General features: G+C 41.1%; 1 protein-coding gene across 2 annotated transcripts in view; it reads right to left on the bottom strand.

Moving 5' to 3' along the window:
* The window catches only part of b3gat1a (beta-1,3-glucuronyltransferase 1 (glucuronosyltransferase P) a), a 71,794-nt gene that overhangs the window by 36,252 nt on the left and 12,878 nt on the right, over positions 1-22,664 (bottom strand). The window lies entirely within an intron of this gene.

The raw sequence follows: 22,664 nt of genomic DNA, 5'->3' as shown, positions 1-22,664 counted from the left end.
ATTCAATAGGGTTGTCATAAGGGGAGAATGTAATTATCTTAAAACCATGGGGAGCGGCCCTTCTGTAGGTCCAGCTGACAGGCAAATACTTGTAGATACTAGACCTGAGCCCGAGGACGCAAAGCACGCTCCACTGTGCCCAATTTTCAACTACAATAGAGTAGGAGAAAATGAATGTGCAGCTAAGTAGGTAAAACAAGCAATATGATTCTCACAGCGAGAAGAAAACAGATGTTTTCTGTATGCAGACTGTAGGAAAATCACAGGTGAACATAGTCATTATGTAGGTTATTGTGAATCTTAAGTGAAACATGTTTACTGTAATTCAGACTTTTTCAAAATTTGAGAGGAAGACATAAAGTGTTTTCTCGTACCTCACGCCATCACACAGATACACACCCGCTTCACTGTACCACACAATGTTGTACTGTGCTTTGACATAATGGAGCTGACAGGCTGCAAACCAGCACATACAACATGAAGAGGAACAGTATGTCATTGTCCCAGCAATAGTGGGTGCATAATGTCGGATGTGGTTTTTTTTTCTGAAGTATCACTATAACACACCCACAGCTGGTACAATATCAGCCTGGAAAAGAAACTGCTTAAAAGATGTGGAATATAAATGAAATACCTGTGCAATAAAGGTATTTCAATTTAAAACAAAACAAACAAAAAAATGGATAAGAAATTTAAAAAAATCTTTATGTGACATAACATTAAAAATGGAGGAGCAAGCAATATTTTTCGGACATAAAACAAACAAATATTGAAAACGATTTGCAAGGACATTGAAACACCCAGTGTGTCAGTTACTTGCTGAGGAAGTCTGATTGAAAAAAACTCAAACAGCAATAAATGTTTATCCAGAGGAGGAACCAATGGAGGCTGAGGATCTCCGACTGTGCCACTGCACATCGGGGGTTAAAGATAAAACTAGGCAAAAACCCAAAATGGGTCTTTTGTGCCACGCCGTAGCTATGGCTACTACACTGAATATAAATTCACTGCTGTTCGGAGGTGTGACACTCCGAGAGCAAAATGGTAGTGACAATTTCCCGACACAGACTGAAATCATTTTGAATTTTGTCTGCACGTTATCACCATTTGTTATTTACCTGAAAATCTGCACACTGGTATATTTGTGTGAAGTACAGCTAAGCAAGGCTTGTTTGTGAGCCACTCACAGATGAGCAACATCTGTGAGCGACGGCAGTAGCTGCTAGAAACAGATGTTAATATCTGCAATTTGAACAGTGATATCGACAATTTGAAGTTAAAATGGTAAATAACAGAAGAAATGTATGGCTTTACCTTTGAAATAATACAAATAAACAAAAAAGAACAAAATTTCACACATTATTGAACTGACACAGCTAAGATAATTCAAATACTGCTGTCCTCTCATTGCAGCCATATTTACCAACCATTATTTTTGGCATTTATATATGGTACTATTATAAGAGCAGGATGCATTTGTTGTCTGTACATGTGTGCTTATCTCAATGGGAGTGTCTGTATTGATGTTTATATGTGCATTTGTATGTATATAATAAGGAAAGTTTAATCAAAATTTTGCAACCACTGATTTATATACACAGTATAATGCATCAAAATGCATGCCTGCTTACTGGATTGTGTGAGTGTTTAGATTGATTAGACTGGCATGCCCACTCTGTGTCAGTGTGAGTGCCTTTTAGTCTATAGCCTCTCCTTAGCAAGACACGTTTGAGGAGCATTAGTGGTGCTCTGTGATTTCTAACATTCACTAGTTGAAATTGGACAGGACCTGGCTTGACAAAAAAAAAAAAAACTCACTGAGGGAGATTAGCTCAACTAGAAAACCAAACAAAACTAAATCTTAAGTCTGGGACATGTTGTGTAAATTGTATTGCACATGCTCATGCCCGTGCATTTAAACACACACGCATGCACACATACACACATTTGTTTTCAATGTTGGACTCCAGTTGTTTCATTAAACGTTTTGTAAAAATCTGCAATGCACTCGCAAAACAAGCAGACTTGATAGAGTCACGGCACAAATCCCAGACTGCAGCGTTCGCTCCAACAGTGTTCAACCACCGTTATGTCATGCTTTGCTTCATGGCCAGACAGCAAACACTTAAACACACACACACACTCTAAAACCCACCCCGTGTATGGGTTCACATTCACATTCACACACTTGCAGACAAGCTCATGCTGTGCAGCGGGCTGTGGTGGCTCTAATGTGGGCCGACCACTGTGACCATGTCAGTGTGTGTGTGTGTGTGTGTGTATGTGTGTGTGTGTGTGTGTGGTGTGTGTGTGTGTGTGTGTGTGTGTGTGTGTGTGTGTGTGTGTGTGTGTGTGTGTGTGTGACAATGATGGATGAAGGGCCGCAACCTGAAGATGGAAGATTAGATGGAGGGGGTGGAGATGGGGGGAGAAACCAGAGTGATGCCGGTATTGACGAACCTCAAACCTGCTAATGTAAGCTATCAGAGTCGAGGCAGGGACTGCACTCACTTTCACACATGCTGTTTTTGCACCCTTACGCATCAATCCTCAAGACCTGATGTTTACTCAGAACTCGCCTTGGAGGGAAGTCAAAACAGCTGACAATAACCACTTAACATGAAGGGCCTTATTTATCTAACCACTTCAAGTGAACATCCAGAGCTCATGGCTCAATACTACTTTTGTTATCTTCACAATGGCGGTGGATGTGGATCAATTGGTAAAACAGGTTATCTTCCAATCACAAGGTTAGTGGTTCAAAACTCTATCTAGCCCTGTCCACACGTCGAACTGTCCTTGAGCAAAACTCAGAAACCCAAGTTGCAAGGTCAAGTAACTTGCATGCATGACGCAGTGAAAATATGCTAAACTGTACTTATTTAGATCAGTCTTCAGAGCACAACACACAATTCAAGCTGACCCAACCATCTATATGATGGCCATAATGTAGAAAAGAATCTGAATACCATCTCTCAATTCATTGTGAGAGCCAGGTGGACCTTCACCTTTAGGTGTATTGCCATTATCATGGTGGATTTGCCCAGCAGTAGAAAACAAGGTGTTGAAATGAATTGTGTGAAAGCGACAGCTACGATGGAGATCAAGATTGAGGACAGCTGCAGTGTAACAACCCGTGACTTTGTGACAAATAGAAAAAGGACACACTATCATCTGCACTTAGATCCTAGCACAGTCTGTCCCATTGTAGAATAATTTATGAGGAGCAGTTATTACTGTTTGCCCATGTCATAAAAATTTACAGAACTGTCTTGCTGTGGAGATACTTACACTGGTCTATAATGCTGCAAGTTTAAAAAAAACATATATATATACATATATTAGAAAAGAGTTTCTCAATAAGCTTCAAGCAAAAAAACAAAACTCAAAAAAACCCAACAAAAATCTAATTCATCTGCTGATAATGTCAGTATCTGCATTTGTAGAAACAGTGACAATGCATGAAAACCTCATCTAAATTAAGCACATTCACTTTTCTGGATCTTTCACTTTGCCTTTGGCCTCCAAGCACCTACCCACACTTTGTTTTAACATCTGCGCAGCATAGGTGGTGTGGTACATATCGGTACCAGTTAATCTATTATAGAAACAGTACATTGACATCCATAGTGAAAACTGCACGAGTTCATGCTTCAGTACACATTGACGGCTCCCTGAAAGTTGACCTTTTCTATGATCTGATATAATAATAAGTGAAAATCATTTACAGTTTAACCTCCACATACTGGGGTAGCCATAAGCAGGGCAGCTGCAATGACACAAGGACAAAGGACTGCATAACACCATATAGAAAAGTCAGAGGTTTAATTACCTCAGTGATCAGATGAATCCCCTGAAAAAAGCAAGTCTTGTACATAAATATAATCTCTCTATGAGCGCTTTGCTGATCTCCACTGCAGGTATTGCTCAGATATGAAATATTCAATTCAACACTTGTACTCACTTTGTACAAGAAAAATTATTTCCTTTGAAAGTCTTGGTGAACTCAATCCAGAGAGTGGCGAATGGGAATTGCCCTGGTGAGAATAAAAATATATACAAGAGAGAGAGAGAGAGAGAGAGAGAGAGAGAGAGAGAGAGAGAGAGAGAGAGAGAGAGAGAGAGAGAGAGAGAGGGTGTCGCCTTATTTTTTTTCTTTCACCCTGAAGGCATCTGTCATTTATATGAAATTTGCCACGTTTGTCATGAAAGAGGTTTCAATGTGTCTTTTGAATATGGCTCTATGATTAATTCAGGCATGTCAGTTGGTGAGTAAATGCTCCTTTATTTTCGTGTAAGTGGTCAATATTAATAATGCACATGCAGGTCTAAGTTCAGCATCCGTCTTGGCAAAGTTCAACATGGAAGGTTTCACCAGCTGTACACACTTGTCACCACATCCCTTCTTCACCCTTTCTCTCCCTCTATCTGCTACTCTTTCCACTTCAAGCTTGCCACTCTATCCTTCCTCTGCTGTCTGTTGCTCTGAAAGGCGTCGTATGGCTCTGACACCTACTCTGATAGAAAGATGTGGTCCATCAGCAGTAATTGGAGGAGCTGTGGCGGTTGGGTTTCTCTCGGAGGAGGAGGTGGCGGCAGTGGCGTGATCGATCTCATAGATGGTGGAGGTGGGCAAGCGGGCTGACTGAGCTGCGTCCCCCACAGCTCCTGACAGCTCAATGAGGGCCAAACCACAGAGCACAAGATGTCCTTTTGCAAGAACAATCGTGAAGCGTGCAGGTCACTGTAGAGCAATCACAACTCACAGCCATCCAGCTACATCATGATTACCCATTTAGTCGATTACCAGCAGGGTAGAAACATGTCGAATGTAATGTTAGCCTTCCATTATACAGACATTAAAGAATAAAGGAAATGTCAGAGACTTAACAGTAATGATGTGATGTAATTATCTCCTGGGTGATTTATTTGAAGGGTTTTACACTAATAATCTTGTGACATGCTCATTCATTCTGCGGGGTACACAATATAATTGCACACTTGGCGCTCTGACACAATGAAATAGCACAAGATGCAAATGATGGATGCATTCAAGGCCTCGCACAGGCAAGATAATTTGCATACTTGTGACAGTACACAGGCGGGTATCAATACCCCTCTGTGTTTTCTCATCACAGCTTTGGAGAGCAGCCTTTGTTTGTCTTCCTGTTTGTGGTTTTCTCAAGACCAAAACTGTACTGAGCTCGGCCTGACCAACTGGTTTCCATGGAAACACTAGGCAGCCGGGACCAATGGCATGTCAAGAGAAGCTTGGCACAAGTTAAGTCAGAAGAACTCTTTATTTACCTCACATTGTTGTCCTATACCCTTATCACTGTCAGAGTCCAGGCTTTCCTACTGTGTTAAGAATAGCCAGGTGACTATTCACAACCTACTGGGAACTACAATGTCCCCAGAACCCCCAAAAGCAGATCCCCACGGCTATAAAGTGATGCAATCGTCCAAATGTGTTTCATTGAAAAACTGCAGACACACAACCAAAACAAGGAATCTAAAAAAGAAACACAATTCTAAAGACCAGACTAGATAAATGACTTTTGAGATTGATCTAAAGGTAGTTGTTGTTCCTGATAACCTACTTTCTTTTTGCTCCTGCAGTGTATAAAATGATAAGATACGGTATGTGAATTTTATTTTATTCTGAAAAACACTTGAACCACAGCTGAACCCTATCTGATGGTTGATGTTGATATGTAAAACAAGACAAGGTCATAATCAAACATTATTCTTGGACGCATTTAATTAAGATTTGTCTAATTTGTAAACATATGGCTTCCTTTGGTTTGTACTAAATTGATTCTCAAATAAACAGAGGAAAACAATTCAACAGAGGACACATCTTTATCCAACCAACCATTCATTTCCTATACCTGCTCTTGTCCTGGGAAGGTTTGCAGGCAGAACACATCTTTTACTTTCCAATTATGGAATAATTAAGTATCTTACTGAATGTTTGACAATACTACTTCCACATTATCTTCCTTTTTCCATTATTCTGCTTGTTGAAGAGCTACACTTGAACTTGGCCAATACAACTGGCAAAGTATTAAATTAAAATCCAGAGCACATTGCATTAAACTCGTCATCCAACAGTCCGTGCATCAGTATTTCGTTGGAAAGTGTATAAAGATTATTGGTTTTGATGTCACTGAATTGCACCAGTGGCTGCTTCTTCTCTGACAACATCAGGCTTGTTACCGAGCTTCAGCCCTGTGACCATAAATATTGTACCTGCATCGATTCATGCAGCTTTAACCAAGCCAGACCTCCTCCATGTCCTGGCTTAGAGCCAGAGCAATTAACCTGCACAGCTATGGCGACATTGACAACGGGCAACACAGAGCGCTGAACTCAATGACAAGGTTGTCGTGGTGAAAGCCAGTGTTCACATTGGATGTCCAGAACAACAGAAGTCTTCATCTGGGATTGTAACTGTAAAGATGGTTTTAATTATTAGTCTCTCATTTTTAACTAAAAGTGTTCTTTTAAGGCAATTCGGCAATGCCATGGTGGTCTTGAATTTGAGGGAAGCTATGAAAGAGTGCTCAACACAATAGCAAGAGTCGTTGCATGTTTTTGTGAAACAATGAAGAAAAGAAGAAGAAATAACCTGGCACGACAGTTCCTTCTGTGAAACCCCCCAAAGCCCTGCCAAACTGTGCTCCAGACAATACCTGCTGATCCCCCTCAGGGAGACTTCAGAGCCAGAGGACAGGAGAAGGTTGTGGATTTGTAGGCAATCCCTCTGTAATATTACCCCTCTCCCCACTGCCACACACATACTTCCGAGCCCCCACCCCTGCCCCCACCCCCCAACCCCACTGCCACACACACCATTTCTGGAGTACATTGATCCCTGTGAAGAATTTCCAGCCTGAGCCCGAACTGCCGAGCTGTACAGGAATAACATCAGCAGCCTGAAGGTGATGCCGAGTGAAACAAGCAGAATCTCAGCAGAAGATCAATCTCAAGTATAAATAGATAATAGCTTGTGGTTATGTCCTCTTGGAACACAGCACTGTCCATAAATATCATTTCGAACACAGACAGGAGCGCTACCTCCGTTTATTACTTTATATATTTGCATTTAAAAGTAAGTATATGATGACCAGAGAGCATTTGAGTTTACCACACTCTCAAAAGTGTCCACAGAAAAATCAGCAGTGTACTTCACTGCATCCCTCTTGTCCTTTACCCTTGGAGTGGCTGATATGACAGACCAGTGTTGATGCATTGAGTACCATTACACTAATAGCGCATCCACTCCCAAAGTGAAGCAACCACAACCTTTCACTAGATGCCTTTCATCTTCACATCTGTCACTCATCCTACACATGGTCATTTCCAGCTGCAGCGCTGGTCCAATTGGTCCCAGAGAGATAGTCAAGGAGGGGTTCTCGCTCTCTCTCTCTCTCTTTTTTTTTTTTACTAGCAGGTAGGCAATCGCTGTCAGCAGCTTTGCCTCTCATGTTTATTTGGATGCATCACACCAGCCAAACGGTGAGAGAGTAACCGGGCATGAGCAGACACTTTGGGAAACTTTGAAGGGGATGACATGCTCCAGGCTAGCAGTTTAGTCGAATTCCTTTGGTGAATGTTTATGTGCTGTTTTATCAGAACAGTAGGAACCACTGCAGCAAGACAACAAACCGATCCTGCCTGAAGTATTTATCACATGGTCTCATTTGGTCTGTCCTTTCACAGCCTCATAAAATCACGTCGATACTGTTAACGATATGTGTTCTGACCACTGACCTATGGTGAGTTTTGGAGATGGATAACAGCAGATTAGGTTTTGAAAATCTACTTGTAATTGATGCTTTGACAAAGAATCATCGGTTCAACTCATCTCATCTGCTCATTTAGACTTAATATACAGTACACTTGTACTTCAGCTACAGTTAATACCCATACATTATGCACATATAGCGTGGGGAGGCTCCAGGCTCCTAAATGAGGCTGTAAATGAACACATCTGTGCGTTGAAGCGATGCAATCAAAAACAATGCCAACAATCTTACAATGACACTTGACAAAGTGTGTTTTCACTTTGATTTTCTTTGTATTTTTCTTTTTTTAGAGGAAGCTAGATCCTACTCTGAGTGCTCTCCTGTTTTAAAATGATTTCCCATGATGTAATGATGGTGCAAGATGGATTTCTGTTTGGCATTGTGTTACAGCCCTGCACTGAAATAATTTGCAGAGAAGCTGACCTCTTATCATGTACTGTACCAGGCTTTGTACATATTTATCTTACAAAACTGCACTGGCAGCCTGGACATATAGATGAGCATTGGAGCTGTGTGCTTTCCTAAGCTAAAGTCTACACACATAATAACATATTGAATAATTAAATCAATATCATATTGAAGATTCCCTGTTCATACACTCCCCCCAAAACATGTTATGGAAACCAGGCTGCATGGTGAAGCTGCTCATAAGAATCTTAGAAGACTGGTAAAAATCTCAGAGCCTTTACAATTGTTTTTAATAAACATTTTTAAATACTTTAAAGCTGGAATAGTATATTCCCCCCTGTAAATTAAAGTATTTAATGAAGTCTGCTCCTTTCAGTTTGAGTTCTCAAGGCTTGTTGCATCCTTTCCAGGGGGTACTTTGCCTTCATCTGTAATCAGCTGGGTGAATTTAATAAGATGGAAGATGGATGGATCAACGTGTTAAATTGTATTTGGCACTGCCGTGTTGCATGTTGATGTAATATTTAATGAGTGACAGTCAGTGCTGGCAAAAAATAAGAACAGTCAGCATGCTGGTCTGTGTCAGATTTCAGAATTTGACCGAAAAATACATTAAATATTTAGTTTCATAAAGAGAAAAATGTTTACCCTGCAAAGTGTTTCTGCCCTAAAAAGAAGTTTAATTGCGAAAGTCTTTTTTGAGTATGGAGCTCCTGTTAAAACCCTGACCCTTTCATGTATTCCACCTCAACTTCGCTGGTAGTCTCAACATGTTGGCGGAGATCGGTGCAGTCAGCAAACAATGGGAAAGCTAACATGCTGTAACAATTGGATTCTGCTGCGAGATGCAATAATGTGTTGCGAGGATTCTCCTTGACACCCTAAAAAGGCAATATACCTTCTGTCGTAGAGCATAATCACATGGTTCATGCTCCTTGTCTGCGTATTTACACCGGCTTGGGGAAAGTGAAGGGCTTTGTTACCCATACAACTGGGGGCTTAAGTAATCTAAGAGGCGAGGGGGTATTAGAGGGAACATGGAAGCCCCGGTAGGATCAGTGCTGCTGCACAACTTTAAATAAATAATCTATCTATCTGTCTGTCTGTCTGTCTGTCTGTCTGTCTGTCTGTCTGTCTGTCTGTCTGTCTGTCTATCTATCTATCTATCTATCTATCTATCTATGTTATCTATAAATGGAAATGAAAAATTTGCTGCAAAACAATGCACTTCTCACCGAATGAATCTCCACTGACAGCTTGGATCAGAACTGAAGGAAATGATGGCACATCCTCCCCCATCTGCCACCAGCGTGCCTGACAGAGTACTGTCTGCTTCGCTCAGTGCTCTTTCAGGCGTTGCTTCACATTCGATCACAGAATTTTGACCTCTGTGTTCGCTTTACATGATGCTTCCTGCTTAGTCACAACATCCTCATGCCATCCCTGGTGACTGTGGAGGGTGGCATGACTTGAAGCTGCTCAGACTTGTAGTGGCATTTCATCCTGATTTGATACAGCAGCATGGTCACTTGGCGAAGGACACATTTTTCTGTCCCCCGAATGAAGAGCGGGAGAGAAAATATCAGACTCTGCAGGATGGACAAGGCCAGATCCATATGGATAGATTCAGATCCGCAGATACAAGTTCATTTATCCAAGAGCTGATTCGACAGGACTGTGAGAGGCTGCCGTGCCTGGTTCACCCCAGAACTTTTTAAAATGCACAGTCCAGCACATTTTATGCTCCCCTCAGGCTCTATTTGCTGAAAGTGTTGTAAAAAGCTTTTTGCAAACCTGTCAAATAGACTTTATTAGTTCATAACAAGGCTTCAAGTCCACATAATCTTCAAACAAATCATAAAAAATAGCGTCCTGCCACGATATTTGATTGTTGATAATTGATTTGATGCACTCCCGGGACTGCTGGTCCAGACTTCTCTTCTTGGCATTAACGTAAATGCTTTAGTCACTTGGCAGATTTCAGGACTGTGAATCAAACCGAGCACAAAGTTATCAGACCCGGGGGATCAGCCATCATTTTGGGCTGACATATGTCTTATCGTTGCCAGTGTCCTGGAGAGGCTGCATGGGAAAATGCCTTTCTATCTCTTTCTTTGTTCCTTCCACATAATTGCTGCCGCCGCCCAACATGTCATGAAGACACTGCCTCTGTCACACGTGCACAATGGGCATATCCTGCCATTAAGAAGATCCTCTTCTAATTGCAAGTATTTTGCGAAGACAGCTGCTCTAATGAAAGAAGGGATATGCCGATGCAGCAGATCGCGTGGCAAACTGTGGAGGTAAAACTGAGGTGTAATTGCTGACTCTAGGAGATCTGAACTCATTTGATGCATTTCAGGGGTATAAAATCTATTTGCAAAGTGTTGATGTTAGAAAAAGATAAATCCTTTCATCTGCATATTTCACTGAGCAGATTAATGGCAGGAGAGATTCCAATTCTGATTATCTCACAGAATCCAATTACATACTATATCTGCAGTGCGCTTCATGTGTGTTTCCAATGGGAGTGTGTGCGTGTGTGTGGGTTTTTTCTTTTTCCCTCATCGGCACACAACAATCCTGCAGTTTCTGCAGAATATAGTACATGCATGTGCACATCCTTCTATAACTCTATTGTCTGAAGCTGGTGGTTAAGTATTGTAGAAACAACCTCGATTTGGGAGCTGACCTGTCACACTGAAGCTGCATGTTGGCTGAGGCTCCCTGTGGACACCCAGCCATGCGTAACACTTGCTTAAGGCAAAGAAAAGGAAAAAAAAAATGAGGGGAAAAAAAAAAAAAGTAGCTTTATGAAGTGACTGATAGGTTGTACGGCAGCAGCGGGCATGAGACCTAGAATTCTTCACAGTGTTACCACTGAAAAACTGGCCTCAGTGTGAGTGACTGACATTGAATCGGAGGGGGCATTAAGGTCTGAAGCTTACTGTTTTATCTGATCTCAGAGAGGAAACTGTGATGTGTGTACCCTGCTTCTTTGTTGTTGTTTTTTTGACATTTTTCTTCTGACGGTATGCTGCAGAAACATTTATCACTTGGCAAGAAAAACCCTCCTCCCAAAATAATCACAAATACATGTAGCCTACTTTATCATTTTTAAAAAAAATTAAAAAGCAAAATATGAGAGAACAGCAGCGACAATGAGTTTTGTGAGAAGGTGAAGCGGATAAACCATGAAAACGTTGCGGTTTTCTTCTGCGTGTACTTAGCCATATTGTTCGAAATGCTTCCTGTGACTGTGAGTGAAAAAAGAAAGGTTCACAAAGACATAATTGTTCTTTCCTATTTTCAAAATGTGTGTGGCATGTTTGAATTATGCATTTTGTACTGTAAATTCACTGTAATATACAATGCAGACAAAGGGGAATTGCATTGTGTGATCTGTGACGAAAGAAGGTGGATTTTTTTTTTTCAAAGAGAGAAGGAAGATGCTATAAATTATTTAAAAACACTTTATTAAAAGGAACATGTAGTGTAAAACTATAAGGCTGCTGGGGAAATTGTGACGTTCGTAACAAAGTTCAAAGCCTTAGGTCAACTTTAAGTGAAGTATAGTTTGGAGGTTTTCTTCATTTGCATTGGTGTGGAAGTGCATCCGCACTCTGGTACCGACCAAACATGTGAACTCTGATCCATTTCGAAAGGTTTGTCTAAGATTTAGTCAAAAATGCTGGCAGACTATAAGCACACCACATACAGCCAGTGAATGTTGCAGTCCCTCGCTCTCAGTCGTATTTTTTTCCAGTATTGCTGCATCGCCTTTTTGCTCGTAGTGGGCAGCTTCTTGTGCAAAAGCAATTAGGTTTGAATAGAAAAGTAAAAGAAACCCCAGAGCGGCAAAAAAATGTTGTAGCTGCATGTTTGTTATTTGTTTTTGTTGTTGGCTGAATGATATGGATTCCCATTTTCACTCCTGGCCAACTGATGAGTTGAGTTTCCTTCGTTCTTCTGTTTTTTTTTGGTTTTTTTTCAATTCCTAGTAGGTGTTCGTTTGTGTAAGAGCCCTCAGAACAAGCAGCTGTTGTAACTGCGTGACCTTTTCTCAGCAGTTTAGACCACTTTTAAAAGTGCAACGTGACTTTTTTGGGCATTCAGACGGAGTCTCTGGACTATCCTGGTGTGAAAGCCGCCGATAAATCTAAAAATAAGTTGCACTGACTTTCCGTCTCGATGTGTGAAATCTGGAATCCCTGCTTCAGTTTTATTTTAAGTTTTGTCCAAGCAGCTTCTGAAATAGTTTTAATCAATGAGCTAGATTGCAGTGGTGGCCCAGAGACAAGTTTATTTTTTATCGCAGGTTCGAATCCCACTGGTCACCCTTCTGGGGTCCCTGAGCAAGGATCGTAAACCGCAAATAGCTCCTCATACGGTTAATTAAAGTTAATTATGAATAGGATGCATTGAATGCTGAGAAATCAGTTCTCCACACGGATCAATAAAGTAAGACAAAGTTACTCTAAAATTTAAGCCTTTACACACTGTCACTTGTAATAGGCTTTACATTGCGTTAAAGCAGAATCCTGAAAACTGTTGTTCAGTACAAGTCAGACTGCGGCGCAAACCAGTACCAAACTTTCTCGATAATGTATGAAAAACTACAACCAAGCCAAGCTGTAAATGTAATTAAACAGAACACATTTCTGAAATCGAACACATTTCCATATGAACTGCTTAAAGCAAAGTGCAATTAAACAGCACGATCTTTGTAATCAAAGCTAAACTTGCACGAAAGGCAAAATATCCACAGTGATTATTTACCACCCCGAGCACTCAGCAAAAATCAATAACATGTGCATCGAAACAAACAGCAGCTGTAAATTTCGGGGCTTATTTGTTAGAGTGGTCATCTTTCGATCAGAAGGTTGCAGGTTCAATCCCTGATCTGCCCCTATCCATGTGTCAAAGTGTCCTTCAGCAAGACACAACTGATTGGGACTTTGCAGGTTCAATACCCACAGTGGACAGGCCACACCGTGGGTCCCCGAGCAAGACCCTTAACCCAGGGCACCGTAATATGGCCACCCACCGATGGGTCAATACGGAAAGAAGGAATTTGCCAAAGGGCAATAATAAAGTATGATTCATGTATTAAATAGGCATTCATAAATCACACATAAAAGATAGAGGGAAAAAAAGAAAACATACAGTCCTCTTACACACTTCAAAGAGCATTAACAATTATCCGTATTTCATGGATTTCTTTGCATTTGGGGCACAAATAGTTTATACTGCAAAGTGAAAGTCACTTCAGTATTAAGCTGTAACAGAGTGTGTGTAAGCCTCTCTAAACAATACTTGATCATATGGCCTTGAAAGGAAGGGTATGTAAAAAAATAAGAAAATGATGTAAGAATTCAGAATATTTTGCTGGGGCAGATAGTGATTCTCTTGCTGAATGCTGAGTTTAAAAGAAGGCTCTTGTACATTTCTTTTATTCACTTGACTCAAATAAGCTGTTATAAAAATACAAGGTTGAAAGAATTGCAAGAGAATGAAGATTATGCAAAACATCGGTGAGAAAGATGTCTCGTCGAGTATTCCAGTCCATATTCTTCTACAAACAATAATCACATTTGTGCTGTTTCACTTTCTTCATCATATCCCATGCTGTCAATATGACCCGAATTTCCATTCTGACATTGCCACTTTTTTTCCAATTACCTTCCCGCCTGTGTTTTAACCACAACAAACAGTCTGTTCTGCAAGCTCTTTGAATATCCCTGGAAATGTGCATCCTGCCTCTCAGAAACAATGACACCCTTCACGTATGCATCTCACCCTCTGAATGCTTAGTGATTCTTCATCAGGTTAAGAACGATTTCTTTCCAACATGCATCTTCCGTTCACCTGTTGCTCTGTGACTTACAGCGCTCAGGCTGCGGAGGTCTTATCTGGCTCATGACTCTATCACAGGGCCTTTCAAAGTGTGGAGCAGACCTCGCCTGGAGGGGGGCGGGGGGGGGGGGGGGGGGGGGGTTGCAGAGATAACTGCAGGGGAATGCGGAGGCAGAATTCATAATAAAAAGCGGAGAGTAAAACCATAATAGTTCTATTTAAACTGAATTTCTTTTAGAGTTAGTACTGTAAGAGTAATGGATTGTAATTGAGATTCATCAGAATTAAGACAAAAGATTTACTGTGCCGGTTATGACATTTGCAGAATCTACATAAGCACGAAACGAGAAGCGCTTTTCACTGCTTTCTGCAGTCCAACGGATGTGAAAAATAATATCATATACATTGTAAATGCTGGCCTTTTACCTACAATCACTACTTGTGGGATGAAGCATTTGAAACATGAGCGTTGCGGGCTATGAGGAGACACAGTATGGTTCCCCAGCTATATGAGGCAGATTTCTTTCAACACCAGATCAAATTAACATCTGCTCTTTTAAATATTATTCCTTTTTTCTTTTTTTTTTAACCAAATAATCTCTTCTGACCACTCGTGGAGAAAAATACTGGATCTGGAATGGAACAGCAGGAACATAGCGAGAGCATCGCCAGGTTCCACATGTTGAACGAGCAATGCCTCTGCTTACTGTGGCCGAGACGATGACAACAATGATGTGGATAAATAAACAGGGCGCTCCCTCATAAACCACAACCAAGGTGCCCTCAATTAAGATTTCTAACCCAGTGTGGTAATGAAGTAGACTAATTCTGCTCTCCTCTATCTCTGAGTACATAATCCAAATATTGACACAATGACAAGCTTTCAGTGAGCACGACATACACTCTTCAGCAGCACCGCGGAGAACACCTCTCTCTCTCTCTCTCTGTCGCTCTCTCTCTCTCTCTCTCTCTCTCTGAGCTCGTTCCCACATAAAGGACAACTGAAGTGAACGTCATAACAATTCAGTCCTAATGGGCTCACCCCTCCTGTGTTGATCAGTAATGTGCGAGAAAGCACTCTGCAGTTTGGCGCACAAAGGGAGTAAGCATTGCGATTGCATGGAGTATGACATCGACTGCTGCTGCCGCGGCTATTCCACACTATACAGTCTAATTTCTGGGCACAGTCGCATTTGTCTGGCGGTAAGAAAAGCCATAAACTCCCCTGAATGATCACATCTTTTCCCTAGAATGTTTTCATTGCCTCTGTGAAAGTGTAAGAATAGACAGCGCCGAGATTTAACACTTAATTTAATACCGTAAGCAGTCTTCCAAGGGCATAGAGAAAATAAATACGTAGGAAAATTGCTTTTGAGTGGTGGCTTAAAAGAGACGACGTGTATTATGAAATAATTAAGTTGTGTAGCAAAGCAGTCATTCTTCAAAAGGTCTTTCATCATCTTGAATAAAATGTGTTTCCTGGTGTAGTTAATGTGTTTTTTCTCCTCTTTGTCCATCACACTCGGCTGCCATTCCAGCAGTCTTTAAACTACACGCAATGAAGACCCCAGCTGATACGGACCTTCAAATAGAATCACTTCGCCTGGCCGCCTGCCTCCTCGTCGCACCAAGTAGAAAACGTGATTTACTGTACGTCGACACGAGTCCCCGCAGCCTCCGTCAGCTGCATCTGTCTCATTCTCACTGCACACTTTTAAATATCATTTAGGAAGCTTATTGGACTTAGCTTAAAGTGCAAAGAGCAATTCATCATGTAGGTCAATGCTTAAGACAAAACGCTGAAAGGCTTTTTCTGAGCGGTAGGTAAAGCACAGCCGGGGGAGCGCCAATAGGTTGGAAAAAAATATATAAAAAAAAGAAGAAAAGAAAAAAATATGCCTCTGAACTTTTGGACCAAACTGGGACTTTCTCCAAATCTCCCTCTATTCTCACCCTTCAGGAGGGACTTTGGTCCTCATTTGTCACAGAGGCCACCGGCCTCGAAGAGGTTGTCTGGTTTTGATGAATGGGCACGGAGCTTCTGTCCTCACTCTACCATCCATCAGTTTTCTCTGGATGTACAGCAATAAAGACAGACCGCTCCGACTGGAGAGACACAACGGTACACCCATTCAGAAATTAGTGGACACCTTCAAAGCCTAACATCAGTACACTACAATTACTTTTGTCTCTCCCTGTGTCGTTCGACAAAGAAGTTATCTCTACATTGGCCCAAGCCAGTGGTTCCCGACCTTTTCCTTGAGGGACCCACATTTCTACTATTGCAAACTTAAGCCACACCCACCCCCAGCACGCCCTGTACAAAGAGGTCCAAAGAATCTCACTACACGCCGTTTGTGAAATACAGTTTCTTTGTTATATTCTATCATGGTGAGTTCTTTTTCTGTGTGTTACATCTTGTCTCGAGTTGTTTGGTGGACTGGTGCCGCTTCAGCTTGCACTCTCAAACTTTCATGCGGCAGTTTCTACAGCAAAAGATGCATTCATCTTTTTTTTTTTGACGGACTCACTTTTCACTACCATTCACTTTGCCATTTCTTCTTAATTACACTGAGTGTTCTTATGGCTGAAGTATAGGACATTTCTATAAGATATTATTATAGCTTGAAGAGACATAACAAATCCAATGTATTGGAATTAATACAATGTGAATAGGAATCTTAGAATTGAAAAACAGTTGTCATGGACACAGTTTTTAAGTAAGACCAGTCAGTTGGTTTCTGCAAACAGGAACACAGACGGCACAGCAGCTACACGTCTCGCTGAAGGTGCAGAAGGTTGGAACATGTCACATCAATATATATATACACACATTGAGGATGGTGGAAGTATTTTATGTTTTTGCTCAGCCTGCAGCAGCTCTAAACACATGTCAGGTGTTGAGTGGAATTGATTATCTCAGGGAAACGTCGCTCAAAATATCTTCGAAAGGGAGTGCAAGCTCTCAGATAAAAAATTTACACAATCTGTCAGACTGGTGTCCCCAAATGGAATCCGTGTGATGGCTCAGACTCTGGTTGTTCAGGCCTGCACTGAGCGTGCTGGTCTGTGGACAGCCCGGTCCTACACATTTAATCTCTCTTGAAGTATAGCTGCGCTGCATACTCTTTGCTGCTTTGGCAGGAACACGAGACAGTATTTCAATAAAAAATGGAGCCTCGATGCAGGGCTCTGGCTGCAGCAGTTGCAAGAAATTGCAAAACATCAGAGGCCTATCCTCCCAGGAACAAGAGGAGCACAAATGAGGAGCCGCTCATCTCCTCGCCCTCTTTCAGAGTTGCCTGGCATCCCAGCTTATGTTGCTTGCCTTTCACACCTTTGGGAAATTAATGTGTCAGCTGCAAATGTGATTTGGATTAATGTATCATAATCTATAGGCAGCAACCACTGCAAGCCCCTAATATAATAGCAAAGAGGGGAAAAAAAACCTGTGTATTAGTTTTCGTCAGCTTGTTATTCTGAAACTTCTCCAATAGGGGGATTAGCATGGATGGCACTTCTGTGGAAAGTTGAAACGCATAAGCCTCATTTTCAATTTGATGCGTCCGCAATTAGTCATGAATCCTCCGATAAATTACGTTTCATTCCCAGATGAGTGGATATGCTATCTTTCCTCTATCTCCCCGATGAGGCCTTGGAATGGACCCTGTTCATCTCCCTGGTGTGACATTGAATTAACCTCTCACATATGGGGGTCCATGCGGCGATAAGCCGACTTTTACTGCAGCCTCTCTACCTCTTTTCTTATGCCCCTATCTCGCTCTATCTTCCCCTATTTCCTCCCTCATCTCACCCATCCCTCTTCCTTTCCAGTTCAATTAACAGTAATGGGGTTTGGGCGCATTGCCTCCTGTCCGATGATCCTGACAGCCCATCGCCTGCTTCAGCGCCATCCTCTAACATCAGACAATGCTGCAATCACGTTACAGTCCGGCGGTATCAGAGTCGCCTGTGTCAAGGTGATACCGTGTGAGAAAACACCTGTGTGTTCCTCTTGACCTCCAATCGGTGTAGCGGTGCGAGTGGGTCTCCACAACTGACATTGTGTCTGGAATCAGCGTCAGCGCCTTCAGGCGAAACGAAGGTCCATGCATACAAGTTTAGGCAATCGCTTTCACGGGGAAAGCAGACGGAGCCATGGGAGGGAAAAAAAAGTGGCTCAGGTGGTCTTAAAGAGCAGGTCTTTCTTTTAGAGAATAAAGACATCATGCGCGGCTTCGCTCTTAACCTTGAGATGTTACCTGGGGCCAATGTATTTCAGTTAACATTTCCTGTCATAATTCAGCTGCGAAAAAAAAAAAAGAGAAAACAAAAAAGGCTCAGCGTTTGTATCTCTGTAGGCATACGTGCTCTGAGTGCTAATCTGAGCCTGAGGAAAATGTTCACTCCTTTTGTGTTTCTTATTCCTTCTCACTGTAAGAGGACCTTCCTCTCTTGGCCCGTTTTGCATTATGATGGCATTCAGTCACTGCTGGCTGTTTTGAAGGCTTATTAAATTTTATTGTCTTGATTGCCGTGTAGGTGTATGCTTCACAGCCTATTTCAGCTTTAATAGTAGTTGTACGCCGGTAACTTTTACGTCAGCAGCAATGAGTCATCATTGTACAGTAAATAATTTACAGACACTAAGTAGGAATAAAAGTAGTAGTGAACAGGGTGAATGGTTTGATTTCCTACATTTGAGGTGAAATGAAAGTTAACAAATGTTACTTTTGCATACATTTACCAACGAAAGGCTCGCCCACATACGTACTATTTAATGGTACACAGAAAAATGGAAAACCTGGTGGTCTCGGATACAACTAAGATGGAGACAGAACATTTCATGCTCCAAAGCTTTTATTAGTGACTTCATCACAGGGCTTCAATATTGGTAAAGAATACTATTACGCTCGGATCCCAACGACAATCATTATTTCAGTCTGCCGACAATGAAAATAAAATGAAGTATTGATTAGACTGTTAACAAAGTGGAACATGACCGCAAGTCTGCATCGATGGTAACGCATCAGCTTATTTTTGAATTTGGTTTGGGAAAATGGTTTAAGAGGAGTTCAGTTGAGTTTTCTCAAATAAGAAAAGGACTAATTTGGACCGACTGCAACTAGATGCCGTTGTTTGTTCTGTGTGAAGTTGAAAACAAGCCACGCATTGAGAAACAGCCTTTTTTTTTTCTTTCTAATGAACCCTGACGGATTGTGACTATTGCTGGGTACAGTCTCACCAAGCAGGCATTAGGCTCAACCACAAACAATTTGCTTAATATGAGCCGCTCATACCTCGGCTAACACTTTACCAACTGGTCGTGCACCTGCTCCATGAAGTGGCACCACTGATTTGCTTTGATTTTTATTTGAAACATTGAAACATGAAGATAATTGAAAAGGTATGCAAAGAAAACAACCACTCTTACTTTCCTTCTTTCATAACTGAGTCTGTGTTTAATTTAATTTATATCTTACCATGTTGTTGGTCCTTTGTTTTTGAAAATATGGATTGAAGTCAATACATTTGTTTTGGCGTTTCTTTGTTTAAATTTGAAATGCCTGTTGAAAGGGGGTTGTAATCATGTTTCACTGCTGGGAAAGTTGAGGGAGATCCTCCGTGTACTTTTATATTTTCTTTTACAAAAGACAACAAAATAGGCAAACTCTGATATAAAAGTTGTAAAGAACTTGAAAGAACTTCATCATTGAGATTGCTGATGAGAGACTTAAAAAAAATCTTATTTTATATAATACTGTTGTACGGGTTTTAGGGATTACTGGATGAAAAACATACTACTTTGAAGAGATTTGACAGTTTCCCCCTTTACTCGTTAGTACACAATCATTTCAATCTCACATCAATTACATCATCTGCATGAAATCTCATTTGATCAGGTGATAAACAAAAACCTTTTGCTTTTTTTTCCGAGAGCATTTTATAAGCAATGACACATTTTAACTGTCTTTTTACTCTATTTCCATCTTGTGTAAAACAGAACACCATGAGGCTATTTTTTTTTTTTTTTTTTATGACCCCCCTTTCAAAATTGTTGTATGACAGCTTCTACGACAACAACAATCCCCCGAGTGACAACAGATAGCAAACAGCCAGACGGGCTGAGCTCTCTCTCGCAACTTTTTCACCAGCCAAGCACGTGATGGATACCCACACATACAGATAAACACACCGCCATGAAAGGCTCCCACAGAAAAAGGCACACCGGGAAGCCAGATGCAGAGCCGGTGTCTTACTGATTACAAACAATGTGGGACGTCGCAAGGCTGCGATCCTGCTCCTCTCAGCAGGGTAAATATTGTAATGTTGCTCTTGCTGCCTTTATACCGTGCTGTCTTTTCCCACACAATGTTTGGCTTTCTCGCTGTGCCTTACCCACCATTTAAACACACGTCTAAAGGTTCATCTACAATCTGTCTTTACCTTTGCTGGCCTCTGACAGCTACTAATTATACAAGACCTGCAGCAGGCAGCTCTGGCAGTGGCCTTTCAAGTCCAACCTGCAGTCCTGTATGCTAAACTGTACAAGACTAAAGGCACAGTGAGCCTCAACTATTGGTGCCGGTCATTTCTCACTCCATTCACACAATAATTGAACACCTTGTGGTTAGAGAAAAAAAATAAATAAAAAGTCCAGCAATGTCGAAGCACAATCACTGTTTCATGCAGTCATCAAGCATCTTTTGTGGTGCTAAAAATAAAGATTTCAGCACGACGCTGGAATAAAACATGAGTGCACACCAAGAAATCCATATCCATTATCGTGGCATGCATGCTTTTCATTGGCAGTATGGCATGACTGAAGTCTTATTGATTTTCACGCCTTTTCCCAGCTTTGAATGTGATGTAAAAGCTTGTTTTCTCTTGTGCTGCATTCAAGTTCAGCGTGTTGAGTCACATGATTATAGTCAATCTTAATAGTGCATTACAACATTAACAAACTGTAAAATCTGCTGGATTGCGTGAAATTATTTATCAAATGATCTTTAGTCATTGTGTGGGTTGAACATCAGTCTTTATTGAATTTCTACGATAACACTTACCCCATATATACCCCGTATATACCTTAATTTGTCTTCCTGAATTCAGCCTTCATATCAGTGAGCACATGTATTGTCGGAGTGACACGTTAGCCGTGTGCGGCACTCTAATGAAGGGATTTATGCATTAATATGCATGTACAGTAAATAAGATTTAATATTAATGTCACATCCAAACATGTTTCGTATTGTTGTCTCCAGTAAGCAGGATCTCTTTAAGTAGGAAACATTTGGTTTAATCAGCAGAACAGAGAAACACAGCAGCTCTCTTGCTGTTTTTACATGAAAAAAGTGCAAAGGTCACTGGAACTTTTGTGATTCTATCTCGTAAGTATGTGATGATTTTGTAATGCATAGTAAACATAGTCTTAAGATCTTACGGGTTATTCCGAACATTTTATCACTGATTAATTGTCATTTAGAGCTAAATGTATAGCTGCATTTGCATGTAAAAGTAGATTTTTCAAATAGAATAAAGCATATATAAAGATATGGTCGAATCGGCATACGAAGCTTCTGTACTCACACATGTACACACTCATTCACAAAACATTCTCACCGAAAAAGTTCCATGACTGTGCAATGCTGATCCGTGGAGGGATCCTAACGACATTGTCACTGCTGTGAAGGTGCAACAATCACACGCTACAACAAATGAATTTTTACGCACTTGGCACATTAGTGAAAGTTTACTATTTTCCCTCCAAGCACACCGACAACCCATTGCTTTTTTCCTCTGTGTCACAAATAGATGAAACATTTTGTTGGGACCGATGATTTACCTCCATAGTGTCCTTTGGTTTATGAGTAAGACTGAAATGATAAAAATCACAGATGAGTTCATTAAAGACACCTCTGACTGTATTTGTGGGAGCTGGTTGCACTGCCTTCAACCTCATCAAAGAGCTGATTTATTTTTAAAAAGTATTAATCCTGGTTGAAATTGAGATGTGACATCTTAAAGTGCAATATACCAAAAAGGCACAAAATTAGATTTTTTTTTTTTTTACTTTATTATAAAATAAAGCTTTTATATAATACAGTGGTAAAATAGCAATCTTAACAGGTAGATTCGTTTCGAAGAAGACCAGATAATTACTTCCTCTGAGTCCTGCTCTCGACTGCATTTTATTTTCCTCTAAGTCTACCCGTGCGGCTTAGACATGCTCATCTACTCACACAGCATTCAGTCCTCCTTATCCCCTTACAGTCATCTTAGTAAAGTGTGCAGACTTTAATTGGTCAACCACAGCTCTTGGGATATCAGAGCGTCTACTCATTAGCCAGCGAGCTGGGGACAGCAGCGGCTCCAGCAGCTCGTCCCTAAATTGGACTTATGGTCATCCAGCCTTGTAGTGTAATTTTCTTTGTCACTAACAACAGTTAAAGTTGCTCTTCTGTAACCATCTGTCGAGCCGCACAGTGTCTTGTTTGTTTTTGACAAGAAAAAGGTTTTTCTTTTGGAGCGATCGCTAAGCAGTAAGGAGCCCAATTGTCAGATCCCATCGCAAGCGTTTGATTTGAG

The sequence above is a fragment of the Lipophrys pholis genome (assembly GCF_963383615.2).
Source record: "Lipophrys pholis genome assembly, chromosome: 3".
Taxonomy (NCBI): domain Eukaryota; kingdom Metazoa; phylum Chordata; class Actinopteri; order Blenniiformes; family Blenniidae; genus Lipophrys; species Lipophrys pholis.
This window is presented reverse-complemented; position numbering and strand designations above follow the sequence as displayed.